This window comes from Aphelocoma coerulescens (genome assembly GCF_041296385.1).
Source record: "Aphelocoma coerulescens isolate FSJ_1873_10779 chromosome Z unlocalized genomic scaffold, UR_Acoe_1.0 ChrZ, whole genome shotgun sequence".
In the NCBI taxonomy this organism is placed as follows: domain Eukaryota; kingdom Metazoa; phylum Chordata; class Aves; order Passeriformes; family Corvidae; genus Aphelocoma; species Aphelocoma coerulescens.
This window is the reverse complement of record NW_027184085.1, coordinates 20164970-20177997: the sequence shown is the minus strand read 5'-3', so window position 1 is coordinate 20177997 and position 13028 is coordinate 20164970.

The following is a 13028-nucleotide window of genomic DNA, read 5'->3' as shown; positions in this document are numbered from 1 at the left end:
ATAACTTTTTTTTTCTCTGTAAACCTTCCTGTAAACTCGTCGGCAACGATCCCAGCTGGGAAAGCGTGGTCGCCCTCCGGTCCAGCACAATAGACCGCGCGGAGTCCCCGCTGTCCCCGAGGTCTGGCTCCAGACTTCGGGGTGGGACGGGACGCGGCCAAGCGACTTCGCCGAGAGTCCCAGGACCTGGAAGCAGAGCACACCCCGAGCCGCATGAGACAGGGCGGCCAGAGGGGTGCCCCTTCCGTGCTCGCTGTATCCACTTGGCCCTCCCGCGCTGCAGGGGTGCGGATGGCGGGGCTACGAGGGCAACCTCGAACGCGTGCCGCGGGCAGTCTTGCCCCAGGCGCGCCGACTCCTGCTCGGCAGCCCCGGAGCCTAGAAGAGCAACTCCCTTCGGCTGGCACAAGCAGGCGACACGCGCCCTTTCCCGTCCCCCTCTGCCCCCCGTTTCCCCGCGCGATCTCCGTTCGGTCCTTCCGAGGCAGGACGCGGCGGAGCGGCCCCGCACCCCTGCCACCCTCCCCGGGACAGGGGATCCGCCAGGGCGGCTCGTGGCATCGCTGCTTCGGCGCCCTCCACCACCAGCTTTTCACCTCTGCCGCTCTCCGGACCGTGTCATGGCCACACGGGCCGGACCCCGAAGTCGCCAACGCCGGGGCGGCACCCACGGTACCATCCGCGGCTCCTACCGCATCCCCCTCCTTCTTCCCGACCTCGCGGCGCTGCACCAGCCACGACGGAAGAACCAGCCCAGACCTCCGTGGGACTGTTTCTCTCAACAGTTTTAAGTTTTTCACTCCTTCTGTTGTCTCTTTATTTTTTTTTCTCCTTTGCAATAAATTCCGTAGTGTGGAGGAAACGACCTGCTTTAAAAATTAGAGCTTTTGTTTCTGCACTGCGATTTTCAAACTCTTAATTTGATTTCTACTACAATTTAAGAAAAAAACCCAACCAAACCAAATCCAACCAGAAAACCTAGTTTGTTTGTTTGTTTTTTTTTTTTTAGGGAGAAATCAATTTTATATTAAATCAATATTTGAGGTTAGTTGCAGTATTTTATTTGCTCCACTAATGAGCAACCTCCTCAGAGCTTAGAGAGGTCAATTTCAGTTTTAAACATCCTATGGAAGTTCAAGCAATGAATAAAGAAAAATCCAAATAGCAAGCAAAAGATTTTATGTTTTAAACAGAGCCACAGAAAATTGAGTTTAAAACAACTTGAGTCAATTGTGAATATCAAAGACAAGCACAGATATAAAGACTTTAACCTTATCTTCCTTTAAAAATGCCTCTTTAGACTGCTGTAAAACAGGAAGAGAGTTTCATAACTTTAAATTTTTCTGCTCTTTGGCTCCATTTGAGGCTGAATTTGGGACTGAATCACACATCTGACAAGATGTGCTGGCAGAGCAATTGAAGTATACTTACACTGGCCAACTGTATTTATGGTTGGGACTAGGAGGATGAACATGCAGGAATAAGGAAAGACATGTAGGCTTAAGATAGTTTGGTCCAAACTGCAAAATAGATTTTGAGACCATAAAATTTTGTCTGTTTAAATAGAAATTTTCAACATAAAATGCTTGATACTCCTGTCTTTCTCCTCTTAGTCCCATCCTGACAGCACCATGCTGGTAAAAACAACAAAACCCCTCAAACCAATGTCCCCAGATCTCCTCATAGTTAAAAAATCTGATCTCTAGAATCTGCAGTTTCAAACATTTCTCAGGACAACCTTGTGAATCTTGCACTAAAACACACAGATAAGATATTCATTGCCAGAGAGAAGAAACAAAATGATGATGCAAGTGAATTTCTGTTTCATAGCTTCCCAGTTTTAACAGAGATTCGGCTTTAACAGTAGAGGTGACTATGACCCCTTTATATGTGGCTGGAGAATACCTAAAATGGCTGTCACGTAGCACGTGGACAGTCCTATTGGTGTTTTGCAAAATCTAGAAATGATCACGTCTCAGAATTTTGGAAAATGCAGTGTCTTCTGTATTTTTGGATCTCAGTCCAGATCTCCCTGTTTGGGTATATGCCGCTATGAGCCTCACCTTACCTTGCTGCCCACAGCTGAGCTCGTGTTCTCTCTGAGTAACTAGTGTGACTTCAGGGGCAACTCCACAGCATGAAATACCTTCTGTTGGACTGGAAGCAAAAAACTTTTGGTGAATAGTCCTTTCCACAGCAAGAATGTACTCTAAACTATATAACTTAATGGGCTAATTTCTTGACTTGGGCAGTGAGTGACGGAAGATTCACTAGTATTTTCTTACCTCTCTTGTCTAAAAAATGCTCAGGCACACAGAGAACTGTACTTGAATGTGGCCACAAATTCCAGCCTTGCAAATGTCTGTGCCAAGTTAGTTTGGCAGACTGTCAGCATTGTCCAGAAGAATGAAGATGGGGGATAGAAAACAGATGGATTATAAAATGTTTTTAAAATTACTAAACCTGAAAAAATTTTGATAGGGCTACAAAAAGCCCAACCCAACCCCAGAATCTTACAAATACAACCCCCCCTGCCCCCCGCAAAAAAACAGAGGCACATGGCCATAGAGATAGTTTTTCCAATCCTCACAGAACTATGGTTGAATATAGTGAGGGTCTTAAAAAAGAAAAAACCCACATTTCTTGCAAAAAACCAAACAGGCAGAAATTGAAAAAGGTACAAGAGTCATGTATTGAAAATGCTAGCCAGCACAAGCAGAGGTCAGTATTTGCTCCTAATGTAGTGTTTTTTTTATTGTTTGTACCAGAAGGCACTTGAAGCATCTTTTGCTATTAAGCAGAGTCAATATAATCCTTTCAAATCGACTTTCACATTTCAAAGCTATTTACACCCACTGCTGAACCACAGCTTACATGCACAGGAGCAATGAGAATTATGTAAGACAAAGGTGTTTTCTTTGGCCTATTTTAACTTGTACCTTGTTTGTACCTCTTGGCATCCCTACTGTGGTTGGCTTGGTAGGCAGACATAGGCCTGATGGATCTGGTACAGAATGGACTGAAGTGAGTATCATACAGCATATGCTATACCATTTCACGCATATCCTCACTAGTGAATGCCATGTGTAATCCAATCTTTAAAGTGAAATCTGCTTGGTGAGGTAGAGTTGGCTTACACTGAATTATTTTCTTTGAAGTGGCTCAGAGAAAAAATGTCCTTCTTCAGTTTGATACCAAAATGAGTGGCTATGACTTTAAACTATCCAGTGCCAAAAGTAAACATATACAGTGGTCTTCTGCTTGAACTGCTATGGTCCAAGCATAAGTCTTTTGAATGAGAGTGAGTTGTGAAATATATGGAAAGATATGAAATTTTACATGTAAACATGTCTTTGAAGTAAAGATCTCAGTAGATAACAATTTCTAGTTGGCCTTTGGAAGAATGCTTTCAGGGGAAGTGAAGGTTGTTTGGATTCGAAGACACCCAAATCAATCAAAACAGCACGTGGACCACACTCAGAGGTGCTTCCTGTACTCAAGTTTGGCTGGTTGCCTTTATGCAGACCAATCTCAGGCAGAGATTGTGGAATACTCATGTCTCACACAGACAAAGTACTGGCTGGGTGTTGCCTTCAAATTGATGGCATTCAGTTGCCATCATCTTCCAGCCTCTTTGCCTGTCTACCCAGAAGTGGTGAAAACTTGGGCAAACTGCAGGTAAAAGCCCTGGGGAAGAGCTGCTGGTGATAGTCTTTGGGACTAGTTCTAGAGGAGTTTTTTTGAAATTTCAGTGTTCACAAGGCAAGAAAGAAGCAGTTAGAAAGTGAAAGCATTAAGGACAGAGAATCAGCTCAGCTTGATTTCATGGAGGAGGCTTGGCACTGAAACACAGTTTCAGAAACTTACACTCCTGAAATGGAGACAGCTGCTCTCTCAGATTGGGCAGATGATTGTAAACCTCGGGCCAGGCCAGCACTGAGCCAAAGAGAGTCTGATCTGGTCAAAGTGCCCATTGAAAATTGCCCCCAGCACATTTTGCGCTTTGTCTTTACTGTACCTAGTGCTAAGAACCACAGCCATCTTTATGCAAGCCAGTAGCTCTTTTCCATCTGCCTTCTAATGCTTATCCATTGCCTATTTCTCAGACCCGAGAAACAAAAAAAAGTCAGCAAATTCATTGGATCAAGTCTGTCCATTGAAGAATACGGTTGTCTTCAGAAGAATTGCAGAAGACATGAATTCAGTTTATTATTTCTTGAGCCAGCTGACATGCTGTCTTATCGTGACATAGTTAAGTGCATGTGCATTTAATCAAAATACCATAGAGGTCAAAGAGGCAATTTCCCCCACTATACTTCTATTACAGACAATTTTGTGAAAATCCTTGAGCTAGTTGCCTGAAAATGTAGTTTTCAGTAGCCCTCAGAATTTATTTCCCCCATTTCCCATTCACAAGTCAGTCAATTGCTCAAAATTGCTGGGTAAAAGTTTTCTAGGTTTCCAAATAACTACTGTTAAATTGCTGTGAGATCTGCCTTTGAAGCCCTGTTTTCATCTCCAGTTCCATAGAATTTTTTAAAACATCAGATTTTCAGGGATTTCTAGCCTAGCTTCAGCAAGGGAGACAGAAGAGACCAATCGTTCTCTCTCTCTCTCCATCAACCTCCTTACTATTAGGAAAAACAGTGGCTTTGTTAGAAGGGGCAGGAAAAACAATGCTTCCTGATGGGATTCAAGTCAATGTATGTGGAATGTTTTTGAGCATGTTACAAGTTTTCACAGTATCACAAAAGAATGTGATTTGTTGTAAAAGGTTACTGTAACAATATAAAAAGAATATTTGAGTTATTGAAATGAAAGACAGATAACATCTAGTCTTACCTAGATTTAGTGTTCTTCTTTATGAGCCATTCAATGGAGAAAAATATTTCAAGCAATACAAAGTAGCAGCCATGTTTAGTGACTTATGACATAGACACAGTTTATGTCCCATAACACATTTTTAATATTGACATTATGAAATTATGCAAAAATAGCCATAGAAAAGTGCATCTTATGAAAAAAATTAATAATAAATACATAAATTACATGTAGAATTGAAGTATTTTGTAAACAAAGAATGCTTCCTATTTACTTGCAATATCCAAATCAGTCTACTGGTGCCCTAGGAAACTTTATTGAGATGCTGAAGACAAAAGTGATAACTTGCTAAGAGAGAAAATTAGCACTGGGTTATGAGGTAGTCATAAATGCACCTGCATGGCAACAAGTTGAGAACTTCAACAACCTTCTGATATGTCACATAAAATGCATTTATTTCTCTCTAATATCTAAAGTTCAAGTCATGAGTTGCCTCTTCGATTTGGAAACATTTTCATTCTCAGTATCGTTTTTTTTACTAAAAAATGAAAAAGCAAAGGACAGTGACATATACCTTGGAAGAAGAAATAATTGCATTTTGTTCAAAGAACTTCCTCCAGATTTTGACAAAAAAAGAGAGGAAAAAGGGGTTGTTACTTCATTCATAATTCAATCAACTTTTACTGCTGTGTTTCAACAAGCACAGATGGTTACAATAAGCATTCTCCTTGAGTGAAAAGCTTCTTTTTTATGGAGCAATCGAATATTTTCTTTCATTTTCTGGGTGAATTTTAGGACTTATGGTATGCATAAGATTAGTAGCAGTAATAGTAAAGTGAAATAATGTAACACAGAGTAGACTGAAATAGAGAGCAAAATAATTCACTCATAAATCTTGTCTTTGTTGCATTCAAGTCCCCAAGAATTGAAGAGTTTGCATGTGAAACCAAGCTCCTCGGATTCTTCCCAGGGTGTCACGCAGGGAGTGCAGCTCATTGTACTCTTGGTTGATACATCCTGAGGCAGGCAGTCCTACTCTTGAGGTCAAGGCACTGATAGCTTCAGAGCTGGCTGTCATTGTCCTCCAAGGGAAATTCTAAATAAAACCAGAATGTAAGAGCTATTCAGGTGAAGATACAGGTACAACAGCTGAAGTCCCTGGCATGAATACTGCAAAGATCAATATTAGGGTCCACTTTCTTTGCCTTTAAGTAGAAGATAAAGGGAGAAAACAAAATCTTTCTCCCTGCTTGCTACTTCATCCTCCTTTTCCTGAGGAAGCAGGTAAAAAAGCAAAAAAGGATCATCTGAGGAAGCCTAAATTCAAAATCTAAAAGCAGCTCTTTCTATTGTATATTGAAGTTGTAATTTGAAATTTTTAAAAATGCATTTATTTCAGATTAAAAAAATACTTTAAAAAAGTCAATTCTAACTAGAGAAGATCTAATTTAGACTAGGTGATGATTGGTCAAAGATTAGACTCAATGGTCTTGGAAGTCTTTTCCAACCTTAATGATTCTGTGATTCTGTAATTGAGATATTACTTCATGGTAGCACTTTAGACCCCTGTTGTGAAGGTGATTTGACTGTGCTGTGGGACTGCTTAGAACCTCATCAGGACGCAGCAGAAGGGCAAGAGATAGGCAGCAGGTCCAGTAGGAAATGAGTTTTGGCTTGAACTTGCCTGAAAGCCTAAAAGACTGATACAAAGAGTGCTGTTCCTGAAGCTTGAAGATATTCTTGTGATTGGAATCACAAGGCACAGCAAACAAGATGTATTTAATCCTTTGATGTCAGTAATGGTCAGGACAGTCCATGCAGCCTTCTCTCCTTCTATTTCACCATAAAATAAAAAAAAATGACAGGAATCTAAATCCTTTTTTTTTCCAGTGTGTACAAGAGAAGAATGCTGGAGAATGTTAGCAATTAATCCCTGTCCTCAACCAGACATAAGTTTAATAAAAAAAATGTATTGCAGCAGGATGAAATTCAAATGCTAAACAACCCAGGGATAGAGTTAATCTCTGGAAGAAGGAATGAATTGCATGAGAGTCAGAGGAAGTAGGCATCAGTTATCAGACACATCATTCATGCTGACATTTTAAAAAATCAGAAAAAATTGGATTTTTTAAAACATTTTGACAGTGCTCTTATACTATTTGTTTTATCTATTAAGTATATAATTGAATAAAAATTGTGAAATTAATAATAGTGCACATGAAACAGGTCTCAATAGTGATGCCTGAGGCAAAATTCCTGTGTATCAGGATATACAATTTTTCATACCAGAATTTTTGGTGAGAAATCTCAGGAGGGTAGATGGAGCAGGATACTCTGGGAAAAAAGTACCAAATTCTTTTCCCAGAGTAACATTTTTCATCTTAACATTCATGGCCATCATGAGAGGCAGAAGGCTTATCATACCAGAAGGAAGGAAGGAAGGAAGGAAGGAAGGAAGGAAGGAAGGAAGGAAGGAAGGAAGGAAGGAAGGAAGGAAGGAAGGAAGGAAGGAAGGAAGGAAGGAAGGAAGGAATGCTGTTCCTACTCTGCTGCTAAATATTAGGAAACAAATCATTCAGATGAAATACTCAATCCAGGCAAGAGAGAGTCACATAGTTTAGCTAAGTGCCAGTTAAAGACCAGGAGCTGGGCTATCTCCCCACACTGAACCAGGAGCCTGTTGCTCTTTAGGTTTCTCTCTTTCTACTTGTCAGTCTCATCCTTTGTAATCTCAGTTTTACACAGCTATTTCTACCCACACACATGGACTATACCTCTATGACCATGTTGATAAAGAGCAAACACTGTAAAAAAAAACAAACTAAAAAAAGAAGTGTGCATTTCACCTCACTGTGTATGGCAATTGTTGTTACAGCTCAGTTTTTCATGACTGTGATAGCCTACAGCTTGGAATACATCCCTTAAGAGATGAAAGATTTTTATCTGGAGCTGGATCCAGTAAGTATTTTCAAAGAGCAGTAGAATCTCATCTAGTCCTACACCACTGCCATGGGCAGGGGCAGTTTCAGCTAAATCACTTTGTTCAGAGCTCCTTTGCACCTGACCTTGAATGAGCTCCAGGGATGGGGCATCTATCACCTCTCTGGGCAACCTGCTCCTGTGTTTCAGAATCACAGAATCACAGAATTAACTAGGTTGGAACAGACCTTTGAGAACAAGTACAACCTATGACCTAACGCCACCTCATCAACTAAACCATGGCACCGAGTGCCAAACCCAGCCTTTTTTTAAACACCTCCAGGGACAGTGACTCCACCACCTCCCTGGGCAGACCTTCCCAGTGCCCAATCGCTGTTTCAGTGAAGAATTATTTTCTAATGTCTAACCTAAACTTCCCCTGGCGCAGCTCGAGGCTGTGTCCTGTCGCTGGTTGTCTGTGAGAAGAGACTGACCCCCACCTGGCTACAGCCTCCTGTCAGGCAGCTGTAGGGAGTGATAAGGTCTCCCCGAGCCTCCTTTTCTCCATGATGAACAACCCCAACTTTCTCTGTCTTCACAGATCATCCCTCTGATCATCTTTGGGGTTCTCCTCCAGACCTACTATAACAGGTCCATATGTTTCCTGTGCTAAGAACTCCAGAGCTGGATGCAGCACTGCAGGTGGGGTCTCAGCAGAGCAGAGCAGAGGGACAGAATCCCCTCCCTGGTCCTGCTGGCCGCGCTGCTTTGGATGCAGCCCAGGACACATTTGGCTTTCTGGCTTGTGAGTGGCTGTCACCAGGTCATGTGCAGTTTTTCAACAACCAGTTCCCTCAAATCCTTCTTGGCAGGTCTCATCTCAATCCCTCTACCACCCAGCCTGTATTGATACTGGGGTTTGCTCCAACCCAACTCCAGGACCTTGCCCTTGTCCTTGTTCAACCTCCTGAGGTTCACATATTCTTACTTCTTGGTGGCTCAGGATGGCCTCCATCACTCTGGATGGCATCCTATTCCTCAGGCTTGTCAACAGCATCACTCAGCTTGGTGTCATCTAAAAACATGAAGAATGAAGGCTTATGACTGCAAGACTTGGCACACAAGCAATCAGACCACATTAACTCAAACAGGGTCAATATAAGGTTGGCCAAACTGCATGGCTATCTTTACGCCAGCAGATGCAGACTCTGAGGGATGTGCTACGCTGTCCAGCTTTGTAGTGTTATATTTTAGTAAAAAATGGCTATATCTGTAAATTGTACAATTCAGAAGGTGATTCTAGGGGAGGTAGCTGAAAAAAAAAGAACCAAGGGAAATATTTTTCCACCTAGAATGGCAGCTGAACACAGAGCTCTTTAGATTGTGTTTTATCATTTGTTTGCCTGGGAAGTCAAGGCACCACATGCAAATAGCTCGTTCACATTGCTGTACCCAGATGTACTCTGATGTCTTTCAGTTGCATGATTTAAAAGTTTAACATTAATTTAAACCTCCATGTCCCTCTCTTTTAATTTTTGGTAAGGCTGTTTATAGTTCATTAAAATTGCTTTGCATGGGATTTGCAGTGCCATGCAAAAAGGAGTTTTTTGCAAACATTGTACTAGGCAGTTGATGTATGGCCCAACAGTACTTCCTCCAGGAATGCTTTGTCAAATCTGCACTAGCTAGCGCTGTATCAAAAGTGCCCTCCTACACAAACCTAAGAGAGGTTGGTTAAAATGAGTTACAACAATGAAAGCTGGTTAGAGCCCAGATCTCTTCACTTACACTTTACTACTAGCAGCTTTGGGGTGGAGGAATTGTTTCCAGAGCAGGAAGGTATGGAAAATGAACTTTTGCAGTACTGGCTTTCCTTATGCACTTTCATACAGCAGTTGAAATGGAGATACTTGTATTATTGAGAAGCAAAGCTGAAATGATTAGTGTGAACAAATTATTGAGAATTTTTCAGTTCTTTTTGTTCTGTTCACAAGCTATTAATGAGTATTCTGATTTAACACCCACCTCTCCCCGCTGCTGGAGCATTGCCACTGGCTTTGGAAATGTCACATTGGGTAGTGTCTCCTAAATGTTTGGTATTTGGGTGTTTACAAACAGTGACATTGCCCATCTCCCTTTCTTCACCTGTGGGCGCAGCTGATTGCCAGTGCCACTTAGCATAGACTCTGCTTCAGGATTAGAAGAGATTCTGTTTAACAATAGCAGAAGGGTGGCAGCAGTAATTTGGCCATTGTGGATGGTACAAACTTTCTTTGAACATTCTTATTAACAAGATCTTATTAGCAACATAAAAATAAAAGTAAATAAGAAAGGGCAGCAAAACTTTCTCCTATGTAGTTTTTTTCGACACAAAGTGTTCAAGTACACTCCAGGTGTGCCCAACCACTCCATCCCTGTCAGTGTTGCTGAAGGCTTTCAACAGCCTTTTCAGCCAGCCAAAATAAACTGTGCCATAATGAGGGCAGACCAGTCCAGAGAACAGTAAATTCAGCAGCTCTATATTTAGCAGTCTGACACTTAATGCATGCCTCTCACCCCCACACTGAGTCTGTGCAGCAGGTTGGCAGGTGCAGCAAGAACTGAACAGAGCAAGCACCTGAGCATGCCTGGTCAGTTACTCTTTGTGTGTGTGTTTGTGCTGCTCACCTTGGGTCTGTGATATCTATTGGAACCCTATAGCTTTTATCAATCAAAGGACAACCTAAGACCTCTTAAAAATCAGCTGAGATACTCTTATTACTTTGGAAATAATCCAAATACTGTTTTTCCACTGGTCACGCAATATTGCTAATTTTCAACCAACTATAAGGTGGCTCACTTGCAATGTTTATTACATTTAATCTTCTTCAATTTTATTCCTATCCTATTCACAGGGAGGTTTGTATGTTTTCGTAATGTTCTGCAGTTGTAGCATTTCATAATTTATGGCCCACTAGTGATTCACTGCACACAGATTGATAAATTGTGAGGGATTTTTTCTGGTTGTGGATTTTTTGTTGGTGTGTGGTGGTTTTTTTTTGTTTTGTTTGTTTGGTGGTGGGGTTTTTTGTGTGTGTGTGGTTTTCTTTTTTTCTTTTGATACTCTTATGAATGTATTACTTTGGCTTTCAGAAATGTGTGGCCATCAAGATTAATAATTAAATTGTAATAGGATCCATTGCCTCTGTAGATTTCTGAATACACAATACAGAGGTATTTTGACTTGTTTCTCCTGAACAAATTCAACTGCTTTCCACCATAAGCCTTCACTGGCAAAATGCAATTCCTCTTATGTGAAAGAAACGTGGAAGAAATAGGAAAATAAGTAGCATTTAATATAGAAGAATAAACTCATCTAGCAGCACAGTTATGGTCTCGGACATCAGAGATCATCATTGACTTCAAGACAATGAGGCTTATTTAATGATGCCAGGTTATGTACAGTGTGAAAGCTTACTCACTTTGCATGAAACAAGCAGAACAGGCTGTCGTCAGGAAAAAATCTGACAAAGCTTAACCAGTGCAAAGCATGTAATTCTCACAGTGCAGGTACATGGTGATGTGAATAAACACATTAGCTTCATACACTGGCTGCAGCTGCTGTAAAATTGGAGACTCATGATTGTTAAAAGAACTGCTGAAGAAAAATTACCTTTTTTCACCTTCTTTTTTTTTACATATTTCCATTTCAGAAGAACTTTGTGCAAAGACAGCAGTGCATGGGCTTGTTGTGTGTGACCCCAGGCATCTGCTGGCTGCCCCCCAGCAACTGGTGATCCCTTGTGCAGCTGCTTGGGTCAGAGGATGAACTTTTTTTTGGAAAGGCAGGTGGTCTTGGGAAGACAAGGGATTTTACATGGCTTTCAACTGTTACATTGATATGCATTGCTGTGAGCCAACAAAAATGAGAAGACAGTATTAGAAGTGTTGCAAACAGATGTAGAAATAGACGTTTCTCTTGTCTTGGGTTGGGATGGTTTATTCTTATAATTTTTTTTTTTAAATAGAAACAAAAAAGTGAGCAGATATTGTCCATATGAGTTAGACTCTTCTGTAGCTGATTAGAAATGTTCAGGTCATTGCTGTAAGCCACATTAACCTGCTTGAACTGAAACAGCACTATAAATGGCCATTTACATCCACATTTGTTGTTAGTCCTGCTAGAATTTGTATGTTCAGGTACCTCATAAAATTAAAAAAAATCAGCAAATCTTGCATGAGCTCTGTGGGAGAACTAGGAACTTTTTCCCAGGCTTTGTGGCCCAGGAATTGAACAAATTTTTCGCTTGAGCCTTTGTACCATAATTTCTCTGAGTGTTTACTGAAACCATGGCTTATGGAAGTAAAGCCAAAAATCTGCAATCTACATATCTGATATTTAAAAACCATAAATAATTAATTTTAAAATCTCCTGTCTCAAATGTGTTCATTTATATCTACTACTGCTTGTCTCCTTCAATATTTTCTATGGAATAATTACCCTTATTGTCTTATCCCTTTGCTTCTCCTTTTTCTCTTGCCCAAATCCATAAGAAGTCTGTTTCTTGGATGCAGACCAACAGACCAAGCTAAAGAGAAGTTTTGCAAAGCATTTAACAGGAACTGTCTGACATAACACCTGGCAAGTGCAGGCACACTTTTACTCTCCAGCTGGGCACTCTTTGCACAGCCCAACATGAATGTATTTTATTGTACACTCTATTCACAGAATCACAGAATTGGACAGGTTGGAAGGTACCACAGAGGATCCTCTGGTCCAGCCTCCCTGCTCCAGCAGGGTCATCCCAAAGCACATGGCACAGGATTATGTCCAGGCAGTTCTTGTATATCTCCAGTGAGGGAGACTCCACAGACTCTCTGGTCAAGCTGCTCCAGGGCACAGTCACCTGCACAGTAAAGAAGTTCTTCCTCATGTTCAGTGGAACTTTCTGTGCTCCAGTTTCTCCCTGTTGCCCCACAAGATGATCTCATACATCTGCCCTCTCATTTTAACCAGCAAGCCAAACTTCATCAGTTCCAAGTTTTAATAGAAAGAGAGACTTCTGAACCGTGCAGTAAATTTTATCTGTATTTTGGATATAGGTATCTAGCAGACTCCTAATTATTTTTCTTTCAGAAAACTAAGCTTAGCTTTCTCCTAGTGAATCTATAAAAATTATGGATTATATAAAAATGAATTGAAGATTCTCTCGGGGTAAACAATTATAATGCTATGGCAGCATGCTCTGTGCTAGGTTTTGGTAAGCCAGCTATAAAGCATAACTGTACCTGCAGGAAAGGGACTAGAT